Source organism: Rattus norvegicus, chromosome 5, assembly GCF_021556685.1.
Source record: "Rattus norvegicus strain SHRSP/BbbUtx chromosome 5, alternate assembly SHRSP_T2T, whole genome shotgun sequence".
Classification (NCBI taxonomy): domain Eukaryota; kingdom Metazoa; phylum Chordata; class Mammalia; order Rodentia; family Muridae; genus Rattus; species Rattus norvegicus.
The window spans coordinates 44,806,011-44,827,970 of NC_141538.1; positions in this window are offsets into that span (position 1 = coordinate 44,806,011).

Sequence of the window (21,960 nt, forward strand, 5' to 3'; positions counted from 1 at the left end):
AAATTTAATTAGGTAAATATCACCTCTATTCTCCTCTATGACATCCAGATTCATATATCTATATTAACATACCGTCTATATATCTATCGTTGTCTACTTCTATCTATCTATCTATCTATCTATCTATCTATCTATCTATCTATCTATCTATCTATCTATCATCTACCTACTTTACATGTTAATATGAACTTTTCTATTGTTTTTCTTCCTAAGGTCTTTCTCTGAATATTTCCTTCTTTTGTCAAGAATGCATTAAAGAATATGTAGGTTTCTTTCCTTCTGTCTTAATTTTCTGCCCTTTCTAGAAAGCCAGTCCCAACAAGGTTTAACCATCTTTATTGTCTCTATCTATTGTAGTTTCCCAGGATTGTTCTGACAGATTACTATAGGTAAGTCGTTTAAACTAGTTACTGCCTTGCAATTCATTCAGCTTCTTGGGCTTTCAGTGGGTAGTTGGCCATACTTCATGTCTCGATCCGAAGATGCATAATTTACAACTTTGCTTCCAAAGTCATATATTCTCTGTGTCTCTGTTCCACATTGCCACGTTTTTTTAAAAAAAATAATGACACTAATAATGTTATGAAAAGTTTATGCTATTTTTACAAATTTTGTCTTACATGAGGGAGTGTAGTATAACTTAATCTGTAACACTTACAATAAACTGTAAACACAAACACAGGATCACCAAAACTTTTTTTTACTTCTCAAGTTAGGTACAGTTTTTATGATTACATTACTTTCCAATCAAAGCATTGAAGATTTTGCAAAATATTTAAACCTCATCAATTCATATACTCAAAATTAAATTATGCCTGCTGTGAATTTATGTAATATATATATAAAATTTGGCCCAAATATGCTAAATTTAATACAGTCTCAGTTTAATAGTTTTATTTTAGCAGCAACAAATAACATAACACTTTGTTGTTTACAAACTATGTTATAAAAATATTTTCAGATAGGCTGATAAGCATAAAATCTAATCTTATTTTCATTACCAAAATATGAATCACATAAGTTCTTAGCTTTATTCATATGAGACTCTCCTTGGGGATATATGCACTTCTCCTGATTTACTGATGAAATTTCTTTTTTTAAAAAAATTTTTCTATTTTTAAATTTTTTATGTTTTTATCTTTATTAACTTGCGTACTTCTTATTTACATTTCGATTTTTTTCCCCTTCCTGGTTTCTGGGCCAACATTACCCTAACCCATCTTCCTCCACTTCTATATGGGTGTTCCCCTCACCATCCTTCCCCCATTACTGCCCTCCCCCCAACAATCACATTCACTGGGGGTTCAGTCTTGGCTCTTTTTGGTTGGGAGGCCTTTAATGACTGCTTCTATTTCCTTAGGAGTTATGGGGTTGTTTAAATGGTTTATCTGTTCCTCATTTAACCTTGGTACCTTGTATGTGTCTAGGAAATTGTCCATTTCCTGCAGATTTTCAAGTTTTGTTGAATATAGGCTTTTGTAGTAGGATCGGTTGATTTTTCGAATTTCCTCTGATTCTGTAGTTATGTCTCTCTTTTCATTTCTGATTTTGTTAATTTGGACATACTCTCTGTGTCCTCTCGTTAGTCTGGCTAAGGGTTTATCTATCTTCTTGATTTTCTCAAAGAACCAACTTTTGGTTCTGTTGATTCTTTGAATGGTCCTTTTTGTTTCTGCTTGGTTGATTTCAACTCTGAGTTTGATTATTTCCTGCCTTCTACTCCTCCTGGGTGTATTTGCTTCTTTTTGTTCTAGATCTTTTAGGTGTGCTGTCAAGCTACTGACATATGCTCTTTCCTGTTTCTTTCTGCAGCACTCAGCGCTATGAGTTTTCCTCTTCACACTGCTTTCATTGTGTCCCATAAGTTTGGGTATGTTGTACCTTCATTTTCATTAAATCCTAAGAAGTCTTTAATTTCTTTCTTTATTTCTTCCTTGACCATGTTATCATTGAGTAGACCATTGTTCAACTTCCATGTATATGTGGGCGTTCTTCCCTTATTGTTATTGAAGACAGCTTTAGCCCGTGGTGGTCTGATAGGACACGTGGGAGTATTTCTATCTTTCTGTATCTGTTGAGGCTTGTTTTATGACCAATTATATGGTCAATTTTGGAGAAATACCATGAGGTGGTGAGAAGAATGTATGTCTGTTTGCTTTAGGATAGAATGTTCTATAAATATCTGTTCTGTCTATTAGGCTCATGATTTCCCTTATTCGGTCTATGTTTCTGTTTAATTTCTTTTTCCATGATCTGTCCATTGATGAGAGTGGAGTGTTGAAATCTCCTACTATTATTGTGTGATGTACAATGTGTGCTTTGAGCTTTAGTAAGGTTTCTTTTATGTATGCTGGTGCCCTTGTATTTGGAGCATAGATATTTAGGATTGAGAGTTCATCTTGGTGGATTTTTCCTTTGGTGAATATGGAGTGTCCTTCCTTATCTTTTTTGATGACTTTTAGTTGAAAATCGATTTTATTCGATATTAGAATGGCTACTCCAGCTTGCTTCTTCAGACCATTTGCTTGGAAATTTGTTTTCCAGCCTTTCACTCTGAGGTAGTGTCTGTCTTTGTCTCTGATGTGTGTTTCCTGTAGGCAGCAGAATGCAGGGTCCTCATTGCGTATCCAGTTTGTTAATCTATGTCATTTTATTGGGGAATTGAGACCACTGATGTTGAGAGATATTAAGGAATAGTTATTATTGCTTGCTATTATATTCATATTTGGATGTGAGATTATGTTTTTGTGTTTTTCTTCTCTTTGTTTTGTTGTCAAGACGATTAGTTTCTTGCTTTTTCTAGAGTGGAGCTTGCCTCCTTATGTTGGGCTTTACCATTTATTATCCTTTGTAGTGCTGGATTAATAGAAAGATATTGTGTAAATTTGGTTTTGTCATGGAATATCTTGGTTTCTCCATCTATGTTAATTGAGAGTTTTGCAGGGTACAGTAACCTGGGATGGCATTTGTTTTCTCTTAGGGTCTGTATGACATCTGTCCAGCATCTTCAGGTTTTCATAGTTTTTGGCGAGAAGTCTGGTGTGATTCTGATAGGTCTGCCTTTATAACTTGACCTTTTTCCCTTACCACTTTTAACATTCTTTCTTTAATTTGTGCATTTGGTGTTTTGACTATTATGTGACAGGAGTAGTTTCTTTTCTGGTCCAATCTATTTGGAGTTCTGTAGGCTTCTTGTTCCTTTATGGGCATCTCTTTCTTCAGGTTAGGGAAGTTTTCTTCTATGATTTTCTTGAAGATATTTACTGGTCCTTTGACCTGGGTGTCTTCACTCTATTCTATACTTATTATCCTTAGGTTTGATCTTTTCATTGATTCCAGGATTTCCTGTGTATTTTGGACCAGTAGCTTTTTCTGTTTTACATTATCTTTGACAGTTGTGTCAATGATTTCTATGGAATCTTCTGCTCCTGAGATTCTCTCTTCAATCTCTTGTATTCTGTTTGTGATGCTTGTATTCTCTCTTCTATCTCTTGTATTCTGTTTGTGATGCTTGTATCTATGGCTCCTTGTGTCTTCCTTTGGTTTTCTATATCCAGGGTTGTCTCCATGTGTCTTTTCTTTATTGCTTCTATTTCCATTGTTAATTCCTTCAACTGTTTGTGTTTTCCTGGAATTCTTTCAGGGATTTTTGTGATTACTCTCTATAAGTTTCTACTTGTTTATTTATGTTTTCCTGTGTTTCTCTCAGGGAGTTCTTCATGTCTTTCTTGAAGTCCTCCAGCATCATGATCAAATATGATTTTGAAACTAGATCTTGCTTTTCTGGTGTGTTTGGATATTCAGTGTTTGCTTTGGTGGGAGAATTGGGCTCCGATGATGCCATGTAGTCTTGGTTTCTGTTGCTTGGGTTTCTGCGCTTGCCTCTCGCCATCTGGTTGTCTCTGGTGTTACCTTATTCTGCTATTTCTGACAGTGGCTAGACCATCCTATAGGACTGTGTGTCAGCAGTGCTGTAGGCCTGTTTTCCTGTTTTCTTTTAGCCAGTTATGGGAACAGAGTGTTCTTTCATGCGTGTAGTCTTTCCTGTCTACTGGTCTTCAGCTGTTCCTGTATTTCTGTGTCCTAAGTCCCCCAGGCAGGTCACTTGGAGCAGAAAAGTTGGTCTTACCTGTTGTCCCGTGGCTCAAGTTGCTGGTGGGGGGCTGCTTTTGAGCTCTAGGTGAGGGCTGCAACCAGGAGGGCTTTTGCTGCCTTTTCCAGGAGCCCCCTGTGCACTTGTGTCCCAGATGGCATTGGGTGTTTTCCTCTGGAGTCAGAAATGTGGGCAGAGTGTAGTCTCTTCTGGCTTTCCAGGCGTGTCTGCCCCTCTGAAGGTTTAGCTCTCCCTCCCATAGGATTTGGGTGCAGAGATCTGTTGATTCAGTTCCTTTAGGTCCTGGAGGTGTCTGGAGCGCAGGGGACCTGAAACTTAAGTGCCCCTATCTTCCGGTTCCCAGGGGCTGTATACAGTTTATTCTTGGGCCAGGGACTAGGGCAGGGATGGTCAGTATTTTGGTCTCTCCTGCTCTGCCGTCTCAGGAATGCCCACCTCTCCTGGAGGTGAGCTCTCTCTCCCAAGGGGTTTGGGAGCAGTGAGCTTTGGGCCGGGATCAGTGAGGTTGGGGCTCCAGCTAAAAACCGGAAGTGTCCGGTCCCAGAGGAATTTTGTCTCTGTGTGAACTGAGACCACCAGGCAAGTTGCTTAGAGCATAAAAGTTGGTCTTACCTTTGTTCCCATGGCTCAAGTTTGCTTGTCGTTGGTGGCTGCTTTTGAGCTCTCTGTGAAGGAGGCAACCAGGAGGGCCTGCGCTGCCTTTTCTGGTAGCCCCTGTGCACTAGAGCCCCAGATGGCGTTAGGTGTTTTCCTCTGGAGTCAGAAATGCGGGCAGAGTGTAGTCTCTTCTGGCTTCCCAGGCATGTCTGCCCCTCTGAATGTTTAGCTCTCCCTCCCACCGGATTTGGTGGCAGAAAACTGTTGACCCAGTCCCTTTAGGTCCCTGAGGTGTCTGGAGTGCCCTATGAAATTTCTACTGCCTGGTTTTGGAACTCTTCCTCTTGTTTGGTCACTATGTCTAACTTCAATTCAATAGTTTTTGCTTCATTTTATTATATTTTATTTGGTTATGTTTGGTTTTTTATCTCTTCTCTTTAAATAATCGATGGAAACAGGTATATTCAGAAGACAAGGGAGGCAAACAAGAACTGGGGAAAGTAGAGAGGAGGAATTATAATCAGGGCAGTTTGCATTCCTGATTAATAAAATAGATATTGAATCTGTTTTCAATAAAACATGTCAAGATCTGAGGGTGATGATGAGGGTGACGATACATGCTTAAAGCCCAGGGAGTGATTCTCAACACTATAAACAGATAAACAACCATCATAATCACAACTTGAGATCCAGGTTGAAAAATGTCATAGTAATTTCAGCAAAATGCCACTTTGAAATCATCCATGGAAGATGGCCAACAGACCTTTCCTTAGATTTAATAGATTTAATACTTTATTTTGATGTTTGGTTGTTATTATCTTAGAAGTGTTTTGAGTATGATACAGCATACACATACACTCCCACCCAAATATCTATTGAGATATGTATGTATGTATGTATGTATGTATGTATGTATGTATGTATGTATTTAACAGGAAATCCTCTAAATGCCCTTGTTTTTAGACTGTCAGTGTTCGAATAGCCATGCCAACTCTGCTTAATAATAAGATAAAGAATAAAAAGAAGTGTATAAAAAATAAATTACATATTAAATTGACTGATTATATTTGATCCTGTAACATTCTAGATCCTGATATTTTACTTTTGAGAACTTGAAAGGTAATATAACAAATTACAAAACCAAGACTACTGATTTTCCTTTTGGTGACAAATATTGTGTCATAATCCTGTCAATGAATGATATTTGATGGGTGACTTACATACCTTCTTATGATTGCATAAGGCCCTATCTGAATGACTCTCAATTCTCAGGAAATCATCAGTGAGTACAGGAGGCAAGCAGACAAGGAGAGTCAGATTCCTTCACTGCAGACCTCATTCTCAGTATCAACACCTACAGCTTTGCCTCCTTTTCTTGTGGACAACCAACAATAGAAGAGCAGTTATAACTTTTATTAAAAAGAAATCCTTGCATTTTTCCCCCGTGACTTTATTCCTCTCAGCTGGACAATGGATAATTTTTTTTCTTTTCACAGTACACTCATCTGTCTCTCTAAATCTTAGTGCCCCTCCCTAAAACATCCTTCTCACCTGGCAATGATGACCTTTCTGTGTCATCCTCTGGCTCGATGCTACTTTTATCTTTATTGTCCTACACTTCACTATCCACATCTTGATTTTCTTTATAACCCAAGATTTAAAAAATTACCCACATTTATTATCTCTATTTTTAAAACTTTTAATGGGTATTTTATAAATTTCACATCATGCCCTCCAGTCCTACTTATCTGCCTATCCCTTCATAGTCACCATTTTCCATGGCAACCTCCACCCAAATAAAGCAAAAATAAAAACAAATAAAAAAGATAGGAAAACAAACAAACAAAAAGAAACAACAACAATAACAAATAATCTTGCCATGGAAATTGCAGTGTGTCATTGTCATTGTATGTCACACAGCATACAAATGTTTACGCAATGCTGGTTTAAGGCCTGTAGCTTGTGCTACACTATCAATACTGGATCCTTAACAGGACTCCTTTTCAATATCCTGTGTCATGGAGATCCTTTAGTTTTGGATCTTCAGAACTGGCCCCTGGGCTCTAGCAGGAAAATATTGGCTCTGGTGGGGAAAATATTGGTGTAGATCAATTCAATGCCTTGCATCTAGCCTGGTTGGTTGCTGAGTTTGTCAGCTCACACCCTTAGGGACCAGCTCACTGATGCTTCCAACCCCCATGCTCACTGCAAGTTCAGATCACACACATACAGATGAGATGTCTAGGAACTGCTCTCCCTAGTAGTGCATCTGGGAAGGGGTGGGGACAGCTCTCCAGAATGCCTGACATTTCCAGTGAGGGTCTTGCCCAGCTCTGTGCAGTGCTTGACATCAACAAGTTACCAGACAGCAGTGCAGATCAGAGATGTTTGCCTAGCTTTTGGTAGCAACACGGGCCACAGACATAGACCCAGACCCCTGCTATTGCATGGTCATAGACCCAGATGTGGCCCTCAGCAGTAGCACAGCCAGCATTTACCATGGCCTCAGGCAGCAAGGCAGTCTACTCACATCAAACTATTGATTACCCTGTCATCTTCAGGACTGTCTTGCTTTATAGGGCTCAATCCATTCTGCTTTTCTCTTTTCTATCTCTCCATCTCACACTTGGGCATTATACTGGCCTCCATTTCGGCCAGGCCATACAGTGGGCAGGCTTCTGGATGTCTTCTATTACCTCCATTCTTATCTCTAGTTTATAATTCTAATTTTTCTTCTAATATTTTGAGGTGTATATATGACAGTTTAAAAACTTGCACACTAATGCTATATAACATTACTTAGTACATTAAGGCATCATATAACAATTATTTCAATCAAACTTATTATAAGTTAATTAACTTATCTGTCTTCTAACATGTACCTCTCCTTGTTCTCTTTCAACTTCATGTCCTCTTATTATTGTCATGATTTTATTGCTTTTTACATACATACATACATACATACATGCATGTGTGCATACATACATACATACATACATACATACATACATGCACTCATATCTGTAAGATACTCTGTATGTTTTAGGAGTTTGCTGTGCAACACTGACCCAAAGATGGCTTCTAAGATTAGGGTTTAGGATTTTGTTAGGTAGTCTTTGGTTCTTGGAGGGATCATTGTCTGCCCATATGAGAAGTTTTTATTTAAATTTCAAATATATTTGTACACATAGATTTACATGTACTATAGGTTCTTTTAGATAAGTAGTTAAAGATAATTCTTTATGAGTGTTTTAGACATCTTTGCTATCATTTTTCGCATATTCTTCCTTTTCCAATTTTTCACATTTTCATTGTGAGTTTTCTAAGTTTACTTTCATAAATGTTTAAACAAATTAAGTAAGGAAGAAAGACTGCTATAAAGGGAAACATTTGCAATATAATAGTAGATGGAGTTCTTAGTTTGGATTGAAAATTTTAAATTAGTCTGAATGATGTTGAATCTGCTCTGAAATTAAAATGCTTGGTTGTCATATTAGACAGTTTTCTTCACTTCTACATTGAAAGAGATCTTACATGAAGGTAGAAGCAAGCTTGTAGTTATTAATTTTAGACAAACTAAATAATTTTGGAAGACCTAAGGACTCTTTATGTCAAGTTTTATTGGTACTTACTAAACTTATGAGTACTGAGTTTAATCTCTACTTAGTAAGATAGGTATTGTGGATTACATTTAAAATGATCAATTTAGCAATGACAATTTGTAATAGGAGACTGTCAATACTGATTAATATCAATTTTTTCTTTTTAAATGACTCAAAGTATCTGCCATCCTTTGGCACAATATCTTTCTGTTGGAAGTCAATGTTTTTTTTTTTCTGTGACATTGAATGATTTGGACATGATGCATTAAAATATGTATCATCAGTATTCTTCCTCAAATAGTCTTATCTGCTGTGTTTCATTTCCACACAGTGCACAACATCCAACAACTGCCTTACTAGTCAAATTCAGTTACTAAAACACAATTGTATACATGAATCGTGCTATTGTAACATTGAAGTCTGCTCCAGCTGTTCTGGAGAATGGCTATACTTGTTGAGATACACAGAGCCACTCAGTGGTACGCTTTGCCTGTACCAGTTCTTTGAACTCCAAAAATGATCTCAGTTTTGCCCTGCAGTATACAATAAAATACATTGTAGATGCAAGTTCATGCTGTCATCTGGTCACGTAAACTGTAAAAACAGAGCAAACACAGTCTATAACTATCAAACATTGTTCTTGGCAAACTGAGTTTATGACAATAACTAGTGAGCTTTATTTTTTTGGCTTTTTTCTCCATTAAATAGTTTATTTATTCACAGCCTAATCACAGCCCAGCATTCTACTCTCCTCCCAATCCTACCCTTACACACTCTTCCCCTACCTGACCTTTCCTTCTCCTTAGAGAAAGGGAGGCTCTCCCAGTGTACCCAACCACTCTAGTACATCAAGTCATGGCAGAACTAAGTGTATCCTCTACGACTGAGGCCAGACAAGGAAGCCTAGCTATAGGACAGGTGGCCCAAAGGCCCCACAATAGAATCAGAGACAGCCCAGTGCTAATTGTTAGGGGACTCACATGAAGAAAAAGCTATAGATCTGTTACATATATGTAAGGGGCTGGATCTAGTCTTCTTTATGTCCTTTGGTTGGTGGTTCAGTCTCCGTGAGTCCCCATGGACACACTTTAGTTCACTTTATAGATCCTCTTGTAGTGTCCTTGACCCCTCTGGCTCCTTCAATCCCCCCATTCTTCCACAAGATTCTCCAAGCTCTCCCTATTGTTTGGTGGTGGGTCTCTGCATCTGTTTCCCTCAGCTTCTAATGAAGCCTCTCAGGAGACAAGTTATGCTAGGATCCTGTCTGCAAGCATAGCAGAGTATTATTAATATATCAAGACTTGACTCTCTCCTATGGGATCTCAAGTTAGGCCAGTCATTGACTGGCTATTCTCTCAATTTCTTCTCCATCTTTGTCCCAGAACTTATAGGTAAGACGAATTTTGGGTGGAAGATTTTGTGGATGGGTTGGTGTTCCCTCCCACCACTGGAAGTCCTACCCGGCTACAGGAGGTGGCTACTTCAGGTGAGTTTTATTTTTAACTAAAGAAAATTGATGACAAATATAAAAGTACAAAATGATGCCTAAATTACTTATTGTTTTCAGGGTTGTTCATATTTCAGGAACACTGCTAGTAATAGTATTGCTAGATCACAAAACTCAGTACTGTAGTTGTTATAAATGGCTGAAATGGTTACTACTTCCACAATTGTGATGTGAATATAATTATAATATTAGGACACTTTATCATATGTTATAATATGAATTTACATGAGCATCTTTACTTAATTTAGATAAACAGAACCTCTTTCCAATAGTATGGATTAACCTGTCATATCTACAATATTTGTCTAGATGCTTTTCTTATAGTGTTTGCCAAATGCCACTTTCCTCTCCGAAAGGAGCACACAGTGTCTCCTCTGCTATCCACTTAAGCAAGCATGCATTTAATGACAGGGTGTAACATAATAATGAAAAGTTTTCATCAGTTCTCAAAGAACTGGAAGCTATTGTTATTGGTCAAAATAGATAGCTTTGATCATAGTAGACTCAATTTACAATAACTGATACATTGAGATCAGTGTGGTGGCACATACCCTGCTGGAAAGGCTGATACACAAAGCAGGAGAATCATAAAGATAAGAACTGTTACAACTATATATGCATATTGAGTTCCAGGAGAGAGACAGGGGAGGGAAATTAAGCAATAAAATTTATCTAAACTTTCATGTAAAGACTGGGATCTAAGTGAGTCACCAAGAACAAAAAAATTACCAGTGGTCTTATCCAATAGTAGGCCCTGCATATTATAATACTGACCTAACTGGATTAGAAACCCATTCCACAGAGCATTCATTCCTGGGATTACCAATGTGTGGGATCAGGCCCAGGTATTTTCAGGATCTTGGCATAATAATAAGAATGAATTTGAAAGCCCACACAGAGTGCAAAGTAAGAAGGAATATTTATTCAAAGCTTAAGGCTTTATTTTACAAGGCGTATGAAAAAGAGAAATGTGATTACTAGAGGCACAATTGGGGTAGGTCTCAGATCTGATGCACAGATTATGTATACTTTTGCTTATGTCCTTCCTCAAAGGCATCTGTTTTTTTTTTTTTTTTCTTTTTTTTTCGGAGCTGGGGACCGAACCCAGGGCCTTGTGCTTGCTAGGCAAGTGCTCTACCACTGAGCTAAATCCCCAACCCCTGGCATCTGGTTTTTAATACTACACAGTACCTATTCTCTTTTCATCTATGTATCAGGCACCCATGTAGTTCACAGATATACATATTGACAAATGACCCATACAATGGAAATAAATAAACGAATGAATAAAAAAATAGGCAAATAAATAAAAAATATAATGGTCAGGTTATTAGTCTTAAGAAGGAACACTCAACAGTTTTTGATGAACATGAACATGTCAAACTGCCTTGTAAATATTCATGTTTATACTGACAGAATAGTATTGTTCCCAATGTTAATCAGAGAAAATGTTAGTGCAGTGTACACCAGTTATTTAGGAGATTCACAACCTTAGGTGGTTGTGCTGAGAGTGAGTTATTGTTACACACTCAATTCTAAGGGGATCGTCTATATCAACATTTTTTCTGCCTTGATTATCAAGTAAAATTATGGAAGACAGGATGAAAAATATGAAATCCAGAGGGTGGGGAGGAGTGGTGTAGATACAGCATTATGGACATGATGTGATTGGCATATTCGTGAAAGGACAGCAGATAGTTGTTAGCAGTCTACTAGTTTTGCAGCATGGCTAGTGGAAGGGTGCATTAGACCACACATTAAGCTAATGAAATACAGAAGTTAATTGATATCTAATCACAATAACTGATTTTTACATTCTTTTTGATTTTATTTTCTTTTGAGAACTTCATATACAAGCACTGTAATTACATTATCTCCATCTCACCCTTTCCCTCTTCAAGTCTTTTTTTTTTTTTGCTTTTCATTTCTTATTGGATATTTTTATTTAAATTTCAAATTTATCCTCTTTCCCAGTTTACTGTCCATAAGCCCCCATCTTAACCCCCTCCCCCTTCTTCAATGAGGGTGTTCCCCCACTCAACCAACCACCCCTTCCCAGCTTCCCATAATACCTGTATCCATTCCTCTGTTGAAGGGCATCTGGGTTCGATCCAGATTCAGGCTATTATAAATAAGGCTGTTATGAACATAGTGTAGCATGTGTCCTTGTTACATATTGGGGCACCTTTTGGGTATATACCAAGGAGTGGTGTAACTGGGTTCTCAGGTAGTACTATGTCCAATTTTCTGAGGAATCTCCAGATTTATTTCCAGGGTAGTGCTACCAGTTTGCAATCCCACCAACAAGGGAGGAATGTACTTCTTTCTCCACATCCTCTCCAGCATATATTATCACCTGAGTTTTTTACTTTAGTCATTCTGACTGGTATGAGGTGGAATCTCAGGGTTGTTTTGATTTGCATTTCACTGATGGCTAAGGATGCTGAACATTTCTTTAGGTACTTCTGAGCCATTTGATATTCCTCAGCTGAAAGTTCATTGTTTAGCTCTGTACCACATTTATTTTTATTTTCATTGTTTTAAATTTTTATTTTTTAATTGGATATTTTATTTACATTTCAAATGTTATTACATTTCCTGCTTTACAAGACATAAGCCCCCTATTCCATCACCCTTTCCTTCTTCTATAAGCATATTATTCTTCCCCAATCACCTCCCCTACCCCCTGACATTCCCCTATACTGGGGGTCCAGCCTTGGCAGGAACAAGGGCTTCTCCTTCTATTGGTGCCCAACAAGGCCATTGGCTGGAGCCAAGGGTCTGTGCATGTGTACTCTTTAGGTAGTGGTATAGTCCCTGGGAGCTCTGGTTGTTGGCATTGTTGTTCTTATGGGGTTGCAAGCCCCTTTAGTTCCTTCAATCCTTTCTTATAGCTTTAAATTTATATTGTTTTTAAATTTTACTTTTTTGTATTTATATATATATATATATATATATATATATTTAATTAACCTGAGTATTTCTTATATACATTTCGAGTGTTATTCCCTTTCCCGGTTTCCGGGCAAACATCCCCCTCCCCCCTCTCCTTCCTTATGGGTGTTCCCCTCCCAGCCCTCCCCCCATTGCCGCACTCCCCCCAAAAGTCTAGTTCACTGGGGGTTCAGTCTTAGCAGGACCCAGGGCTTCCCCTTCCACTGGTGCTCTTACTAGGATATTCATTGCTACCTATGAGGTCAGAGTCCAGGGTCAGTCCATATATAGTCTTTAGGTAGTGGCTTAGTCCCTGGAAGCTCTGGTTGCTTGGCATTGTTGTACATATGGGGTCTCGAGCCCCTTCAAGCTCTTCCAGTTCTTTCTCTGATTCCTTCAATGGGGGTTCAATTCTCAGTTCAGTGGTTTGCTGTTGGCATTCGCCTCTGTATTTGCTGTATTCTGGCTGTGTCTCTCAGGAGCGATCTACATCCGGCTCCTGTCGGTCTGCACTTCTTTGCTTCATCCATCTTGTCTAATTGGGTGGCTGTATATGTATGGGCCACATGTGGGGCAGGCTCTGAATGGGTGTTCCTTCAGTCTCTGTTTTGATCTTTGCCCCTCTCTTCCCTGCCAAGGGTATTCTTGTTCCCCTTTTAAAGAAGGCGTGAAACATTCACATTTTGATCATCAGTCTTGAGTTTCATTTGTTCTAGGCATCTAGGGTAATTCAAGCATTTGGGCTAATAGCCACTTATCAATGAGTGCATACCATGTATGTCTTTCTGTGATTGGGTTAGCTCACTCAGGATAATATTTTCCAGTTCCAACCATTTGCCTACGAATTTTATAAAGTCATTGTTTTTGATAGCTGAGTAATATTCCATTGTGTAGATGTACCACATTTTCTGTATCCATTCCTCTGTTGAAGGGCATCTGGGTTCTTTCCAGCTTCTGGATATTAAAAATAAGGCTGCGATGAACATAGTGGAGCACGTGTCTCTTTTATATGTTGGGGCATCTTTTGGGTATATGCCCAAGAGAGGTATAGCTGGATCCTCAGGCAGTTCAATGTCCAATTTTCTGAGGAACCTCCGGACTGATTTCCAGAATGGTTGTACCAGTCTGCAATCCCACCAACAATGGAGGAGAGTTCCTCTTTCTCCACATCCTCGCCAGCATCTGCTGTCACCTGAGTTTTTGATCTTAGCCATTCTCACTGGTGGAGGTGAAATCTCAGGGTTGTTTTGATTTGCATTTCCCTTATGACTAAAGATGTTGAACATTTCTTTAGGTGTTTCTCAGCCATTCGGCATTCCTCAGCTGTGAATTCTTTGTTTAGCTCTGAACCCCATTTTTTAATAGGGTTATTTGTCTCCCTGCGGTCTAACTTCTTGAGTTCTTTGTATATTTTGGATATAAGGCCTCTATCTGTTGTAGGATTGGTAAAGATCTTTTCCCAATCTGTTGGTTGCCGTTTTGTCCTAACCACAATGTCCTTTGCCTTACAGAAGCTTTGCAGTTTTATGAGATCCCATTTGTCGATTCTTGATCTTAGAGCATAAGCCATTGGTGTTTTGTTCAGGAAATTTTTTCCAGTGCCCATGTATTCCAGATGCTTCCCTAGTTGTTCTTCTATTAGTTTGAGTGTGTCTCGTTTGATGTGGAGGTCCTTGATCCACTTGGACTTTAGCTTTGTACAGGGTGATAAGCATGGATCGATCTGCATTCTTCTACATATTGACCTCCAGTTGAACCAGCACCATTTGCTGAAAATGCTATCTTTTTTCCATTGGATGGTTTTGGCTCCTTTGTCAAAAATCAAGTGACCATAGGTGTGGGTTATTTCTGGGTCTTCAATTCTATTCCATTGGTCTATCTGTCTGTCTCTGTACCAATACCAGGCAGTTTTTATCACTATTGCTCTGTAATACTGCTTGAGTTCAGGGATAGTGATTCCCCCTGAAGTCCTTTTATTGTTGAGGATAGCTTTAGCTATCCTGGGTTTTTTGTTATTCCAGATGAATTTGCAAATTGTTCTGTCTAACTCTTTGAAGAATTGGATTGGTATTTTGATGGGGATTGCATTGAATCTGTACATCGCTTTTGGTAGAATGGCCATTTTTACTATATTAATCCTGCCAATCCATGTGCATGGGAGATCTTTCCATCTTCTGAGGTTTTCTTCAATTTCTTTCTTCAGAGTCTTGAAGTTCTTATTGTACAAATCTTTTACTTGCTTGGTTAAAGTCACCTCGAGGTACTTTATATTATTTGGGTCTATTATGAAGGGTGTCGTTTCCCTAATTTCTTTCTCGGCTTCTTTCTCTTTTGTGTAGAGGAAGGCTACTGATGTATTTGAGTTAGTTTTATACCCAGCCACTTTGCTGAAGTTGTTTATCAGCTTTAGTAGTTCTCTGGTGGAACTTTTGGGATCACTTAAATATACTATCATATCATCTGCAAATAGTGATATTTTGACTTCTTCTTTTCCGATCTGTATCCTCTTGACCTCCTTTTGTTGTCTGATTGCTCTGGCTAGAACTTCAAGAACTATATTGAATAAGTAGGGAGAGAGTGGGCAGCCTTGTCTTGTCCCTGATTTTAGTGGGATTGCTTCAAGTTTCTCTCCATTTAGTTTAATGTTAGCAACTGGTTTGATGTATATGGCTTTTACTATGTTTAGGTATGGGCCTTGAATTCCTATTCTTTCCAGGACTTTTATCATGAAGGGGTGTTGAATTTCGTCAAATGCTTTCTCAGCATCTATTGAAAGGATCATGTGGTTTTGTTCTTTCAGTTTGTTTATATAATGGATCACGTTGATGGTTTTCCGTATATTAAACCATCCCTGCATGCCTGGGATGAAGCCTACTTGATCATGGTGGATGACTGTTTTGATGTGCTCTTGGATTCGGTTTGCCAGAATTTTATTGAGTATTTTTGCGTCGATATTCATAAGGGAAATTGGTCTGAAGTTCTCTTTCTTTGTTGGGTCTTTGTGTGGTTTAGGTATAAGAGTAATTGTGGCTTCATAGAAGGAATTCGGTAGTGCTCCATCTGTTTCAATTTTGTGGAATAGTTTGGATAATATTGGTATGAGGTCTTCTATGAAGGTCTGATAGAATTCTGCACTAAACCCGTCTGGACCTGGGCTCTTTTTGGTTGGGAGACCTTTAATGACTGCTTCTATTTCCTGAGGAGTTATGGGTTTGTTTAACTGGTTTATCTGTTCCTGATTTAACTTCGGTACCTTGTATCTGTCTAGGAAATTGTCCATTTCGTGTAGATTTTCAAGTTTTGTTGAATATAGGCTTTTATAGTAAGATATGATGATTTTTTGAATTTCCTCTGAATCTGTAGTTATGTCTCCCTTTTCATTTCTGATTTTATTAATTTGGAGGCACTCTCTGTGTCCTCTGGTTAGTCTGGCTAAGGGTTTTTCTATCTTGTTTATTTTCTCAAAGAACCAACTTTTGGTTTTGTTGATTCTTTCTATGGTCCTTTTTGTTTCTACTTGGTTGATTTCAGCTCTGAGTTTGATTATTTCCTGCCTTCTACTCCTCCTGGGTGTATTTGCTTCTTTTTGTTCTAGAGCTTTTAGGTGTGCTGTCCAGCTGCTGACATATGCTCTTTCCTGTTTCTTTCTGCAGGCACTCAGCACTATGAATTTTCCTCTTAGCACAGCTTTCATTGTGTCCCATAAGTTTGGGTATGTTGTACCTTCATTTTCATTAAATTCTAAAAAGTCTTTAATTTCTTTCTTTATTTCTTCCTTGACCAGGTTATCATTGAGTAGAGCATTGTTCAATTTCCACGTATATGTGGGCATTCTTCTCTTATTTTTATTGAAGACCAGTTTTAGGCCGTGGTGGTCCGATAGCACGCATAGGATTATTTCTATCTTTCTGTACCTGTTGAGGCCTGTTTTTTGACCAATTATATGGTCAATTTTGGAGAAAGTACCATGAGGAGCTGAGAAGAAGGTATATCCTTTTGCTTTAGGATAGAATGTTCTATAAATATCCGTTAAGTCCATTTGGCTCATGACTTCTCTTAGTCTGTCTACGTCTCTGTTTAATTTCTGTTTCCATGATCTGTCCATTGATGAGAGTGGGGTGTTGAAATCTCCTACTATTATTGTGTGAGGTGCAATGTGTGTTTTGAGCTTTAGTAAGGTTTCTTTTATGTACGTAGGTGCCCTTTTATTTGGGGCATATGTATTTAGGATTGAGAGTTCATCGTGGTGGATTTTTCCTTTGATGAATATGAAGTGTCCTTCCTTATCTTTTTTGATGACTTTTAGTTGAAAATTGATTTTATGTGATATTAGAATGGCTACTCCAGCTTGCTTCTTCTGACCATTTGCTTGGAAAGTTGTTTTCCAGTCTTTCACTCTGAGGTAGTGTCTGTCTTTGTCTCTGAGGTGTGTTTCCTGTAGGCAGCAGAATGCAGGGTCCTCGTTGCATATCCAGTTTGTTAATCTATGTCTTTTTATTGGGGAGTTGAGGCCATTGATGTTGAGAGATATTAAGGAATAGTGATTATTGCTTCCTGTTATATTCATATTTGGATGTGAGGTTATTTTTGTGTGCTTTTATTCTCTTTGTTTTGTTGCCAAGACGATTAGTTCCTTGCTTCTTCTCGGGTATAGCTTGCCTCCTTATGTTGGGCTTTACCATTTATTATCCTTTGTAGTGCTGGATTTGTAGAAAGATATTGTGTAAATTTGGTTTTGTCATGGAATATCTTGGTTTTTCCATCTATGTAAATTGAGAGTTTTGCAGGATACAGTAACCTGGGCTGGCATTTGTGTTCTCTTAGGGTCTGTATGACATCAGTCCAGGATCTTCTGTCCTTCATAGTTTCTGGCGAAAAGTCTGGTGTGATTCTGATAGGTCTTCCTTTATATGTTACTTGACCTTTTTCCCTTACTGCTTTTAATATTCTTTCTTTATTTTGTGCGTTTGGTGTTTTGACTATTATGTGACGGGCGGTGTTGCTTTTCTGGTCCAATCTATTTGGAGTTCTGTAGGCTTCTTGGATGCCTATGTGTATCTCTCTTTTTTTTTTTGGTTAGGGAAGTTTTCTTCTATGATTTTGTTGAAGATATTTACTGGTCCTTTGAGCTGGGAGTCTTCACTCTCTTCTATACGTATTATCCTTAGGTTTGATCTTCTCATTGAGTCCTGGATTTCCTGTATGTTTTGGACCAGTAGCTTTTTCCGCTTTACATTATCTTTGACAGTTGAGTCAATGATTTCTATGGAATCTTCTGCTCCTGAGATTCTTCTTCCATCTCTTGTATTCTGTTGGTGAAGCTTGTATCTACAGCTCTTGTCTCTTCTTTTGGTTTTCTATATCCAGGGTTGTTTCCATGTGTTCTTTCTTGATTGTTTCTATTTCCATTTTTAATTCCTTCAACTGTTTGATTGTGTTTTCCTGGAATTCTTTCAGGGATTTTTGTGTTTCCTCTCTATGGGCTTCTACTTGTTTATTATGTTTTCCTGGAATCCTTTCAGGCATTTTTGCGATTCTTCTCTGTAGGCTTCTACTTGTTTATTAATGTTTTCCTGTGTTTCTCTAAGGGAGTTCTTCACGTCTTTCTTGAAGTCCTCCAGCATCATGATCAAATATGACTTTGAAACTAGATCTTGCTTTTCTGGTGTTTTTGGATATTCCATGTTTGTTTTGATGGGAGAATTGGGCTCCGATGGTGCCATGTAGTCTTGGTTTCTGTTGCTTGGGTTCCTTCCTGCCCTTGCCTCTCGCCATCAGATTATCTCTAGTGTTACTTTGTTCTGCTATTTCTGACAGTGGCTAGACTGCCCTATAAGCCTGTGTGTCAGTAGTGCTGTAGACCTGTTTTCCTGTTTTCTTTCAGCCTGTTATGGGGACAGAGTGTTCTGCTTTCAGGTGTGTAGTTTTTCCTCTCTACATGTCTTCAGCTGTTCCTGTGGGCCTGTGTCTTGAGTTCACCAGGCAGGTCTCTTGCAGCAAAGTTGGTCTTACCTGTGGTCCCGAGGCTCAAGTTCGCTCGGGGTGTGCTGCCCACTAGCTCTCTGTGGCGGCAGCAACCAGGAAGATCTGCGCTGTCGTTTCCAGGAGCTTCAGTGCACCAGGGTTCCAGATGGCGTTTGGTGTTTTCCTCTGGCGTCCAAGATGTGTGTGCAGAGTGCGGTCTCTTCCGTTTTCCCAGGTGTGTCTGCCTCTCTGATGGTTTAGCTCTCCCTCCCACGGGATTTGGGTGCAGAGAACTCTTTATCCAGTCTGTTTCCTTCAGGTTCCGGCAGTGTCTCAGATGCAGCGGTCCTGTAGCTCCTGGGCCCTCCCCGACGGGAACCCAGAGACCTTATACAGTTTCCTCTTGGGTCAGGGATATGGGCAGGGGTGGGCAGTGTTGGTGGTCTCTTCTACTCTGCAGCCTCAGGAGTGCCCACCTGACCAGGCGGTGGGGTCTCTCTCCCACGTGGTCTGGGAGCAGAGAGCTGCTGTGGGCCGGGATCCGTGGGTGTGGGACTCCCGGTAAACACAGGAGGTGCCCGGTCCTAGAGGAATTCTGCCTCTGTGTGTCCCGAGATCACCAGGCAGGTCTCTTGCAGCAGAAAAGTTGGTTTTACTTGTGGTCACGAGGCTCAAGTTTGCTCGTGGGGTGCTGCCCACAGTACCACATTTTTTAATAGGATTATTTGTTTCTGTGGAGTCTAATTTCTTGAGTTCTTTGAATACTTTAGATATTAGCCCTCTATTGGATGTAGGATTGGTAAAGATCTTTTCCCAGTCTATTGGGTGCTGTTTTGTCCTTTTGACAGTGTCCTTGGCCTTAAGAAGCTTTGCAATTTTAAGAGATCCCATTTGTTGATTCTTGATTTTAGAGCATAAGCTATTGGTGTTCTGTTCCAGAAATTTTCCCCAGTACCCATGTGTTCGAGGTTCTTCCATGCTTTTTCTTCTACTAATTTGAGTGTATTTGGTTTTATTTTGCAGTTCTTGATCCAGTTGGACTTCTTTGTACATGGTGATAAGAATGGATTGATTTGTATTCTTCTACATGCTGACTGCCAGTTGAATGAGCACCATTTGTTGACAATACTGTCTTCTTTCCACTGGATGGTTTTAGCTCCTTTGTCAAAAATCAAGTGATCATATGTGTATGGGTTCATTTCTGGGTCTTCAAATCTATTCCATTGATTTACCTGCCTATCTCTCTACCAGTACCACATAGATTTTATCACTATAGCTCTGTAAAACAGCTTGACGTCAGGGATGGTGATTCCCCCAGAATATTTTTATTGTTGATAGTTTTTGCTATCCTGTTTTTTTCCAAATGAACGGTGCAAATTGCTCTTTCTAAATCTATTGAGAATTGGGTTGAAATTTTGATGTGGATTGCATTGAATCTGAAGATTGCTTTTGGTAAAATGGCCATTTTTACTATATTAATCCTGCCACTCCGTGAGCATGGGAGATCTTTCCATCTTCTGAGATCTTCAATTTCTTTCTTCAGAGACCTGAAGTTCTTGTCATACTGATCTTTTACTTGTTTGGTTAGAGTCACACTGAGATGTTTTTTCTTATTTGTAACTGTTGTGAAGGCTGTAGTTTCCCTAATTTTTTCTCAGCCTATTTATCCTTTGAGTAGAGGAAGGCTATAATTCATTTCAGTTATTTTTATATCCAGCCACTTGACTGAAGTTCTTTATCAGGTTTAGTAGTTCTCTGATGGAACTTTTGGGGTCATTTAATTATAGTATCATATCATCTGCAAATAGTGATGTTTTGACTTCTTCCTTTCCAATTTGTATCCCTTTGACCTCCTATTGTTTTGTGAATGCTTTGGCTATGACTTCAAGTATTATATTGAATAAGTTGGGAGAAAGTGAGCAACTTTTCTAGTCCCTAATTTTAGTGGGATTGTTTCAAGTTTCTCTCCATTTAGTTCGATGTTGGGTACTGGTTGTCTCTATGTTGCTTTTACTATGCTTTGTTACGGGCCTTGAAATCCTGATTTTTTTCCAAGACTTTTAACATGACAGGGTGATGAATCTTGCCAAATGCTTTCTCTGCCTCTAATGAGATGATCCTGTTTTTCTTCTTTGTGTTTGTTTTTACAGTAGATTACCTTGGAGGATTTCTGTATACTGAACTATCCCTGCATCACTGGAATGAAGCAAACTTGATCATGATGGATGATTGTCTTGATGTGTTCTTGGATTTGGTTAGTGAGATTTGTACTGAGTATTTTTGCATCAATATTCATAAGGGAAATTGGTCTGAAGTTATCTTTCTTTGTTGGGTCTTTGTATGGTTTAGGTATAAGTATAATAGTGGCTTCATAGAAGGAATTGGTGTTTTCTGTTTCTATTTTGTGGAATAATTTGGACAGTACTAGCATTACGTCTTCTATGAAGGTCTGATAGAATTTTCCACTAAGTCCATCTGGTCCTAAGAGACTTTTAATAACTGTTCTATTTCTTTAAGAGTATGGGACTGTTTTTGATGGCTTATCTGATCCTGATTTAACTTTGGTTACTGGAATCTGTCTAGAAAATTGTCCATTTCATCCAGCTTTTAAAGTTTTTTTTTTGAGTATAGGCTTTTGTGGTAGGATCCGATGATTTTTTGATTTCCTTAGTTTCTTTTGTTTTGTCGCCCTTTTCATTTCTGATTATGTTAACTTGGACATACTTTCTAACCCTCTGGTCAGTCTGACTAAGTGTTTGTCTATCTTGTTGATTTTCTCAAAGAAATAGCTTCTGGTTTTGTTGATTCTTTGTATAGTTCTTTTTGTTTCTACTTGGTTGATTTCAGCCATGATTTTGATCATACTTCCAGCTAGTATATGCTCTCTCCTTTTTTTTTTTTTTTTTTTTTTAGAGGCACTCGGAGTTATGAGTTTTCCTCTTAGCACTGCTTTCATTGTGTCCCATATAAGTTTGGGTATGTTGTGCTTTCATTTTCATTGAATTCTAAAAAGTCATTAATTTCTTTTTTTATTTCTTCCTTGACCTAGTTATCATTAAGTAGAGCATCATTCAACTTCCATGTATATTTGGGCTTTCTATCATTTTTGTTATTACTGAAGACCAGCCTTAGTCCTTTGTGGTCTGATAGGATGCATGGGATCTTTCAATCTTCTTGTATCTGTTAAAGCCTGTTCTGTGACCCATTATAAGTTCAATTTTGGAGAAAGTACCATGAGGTCC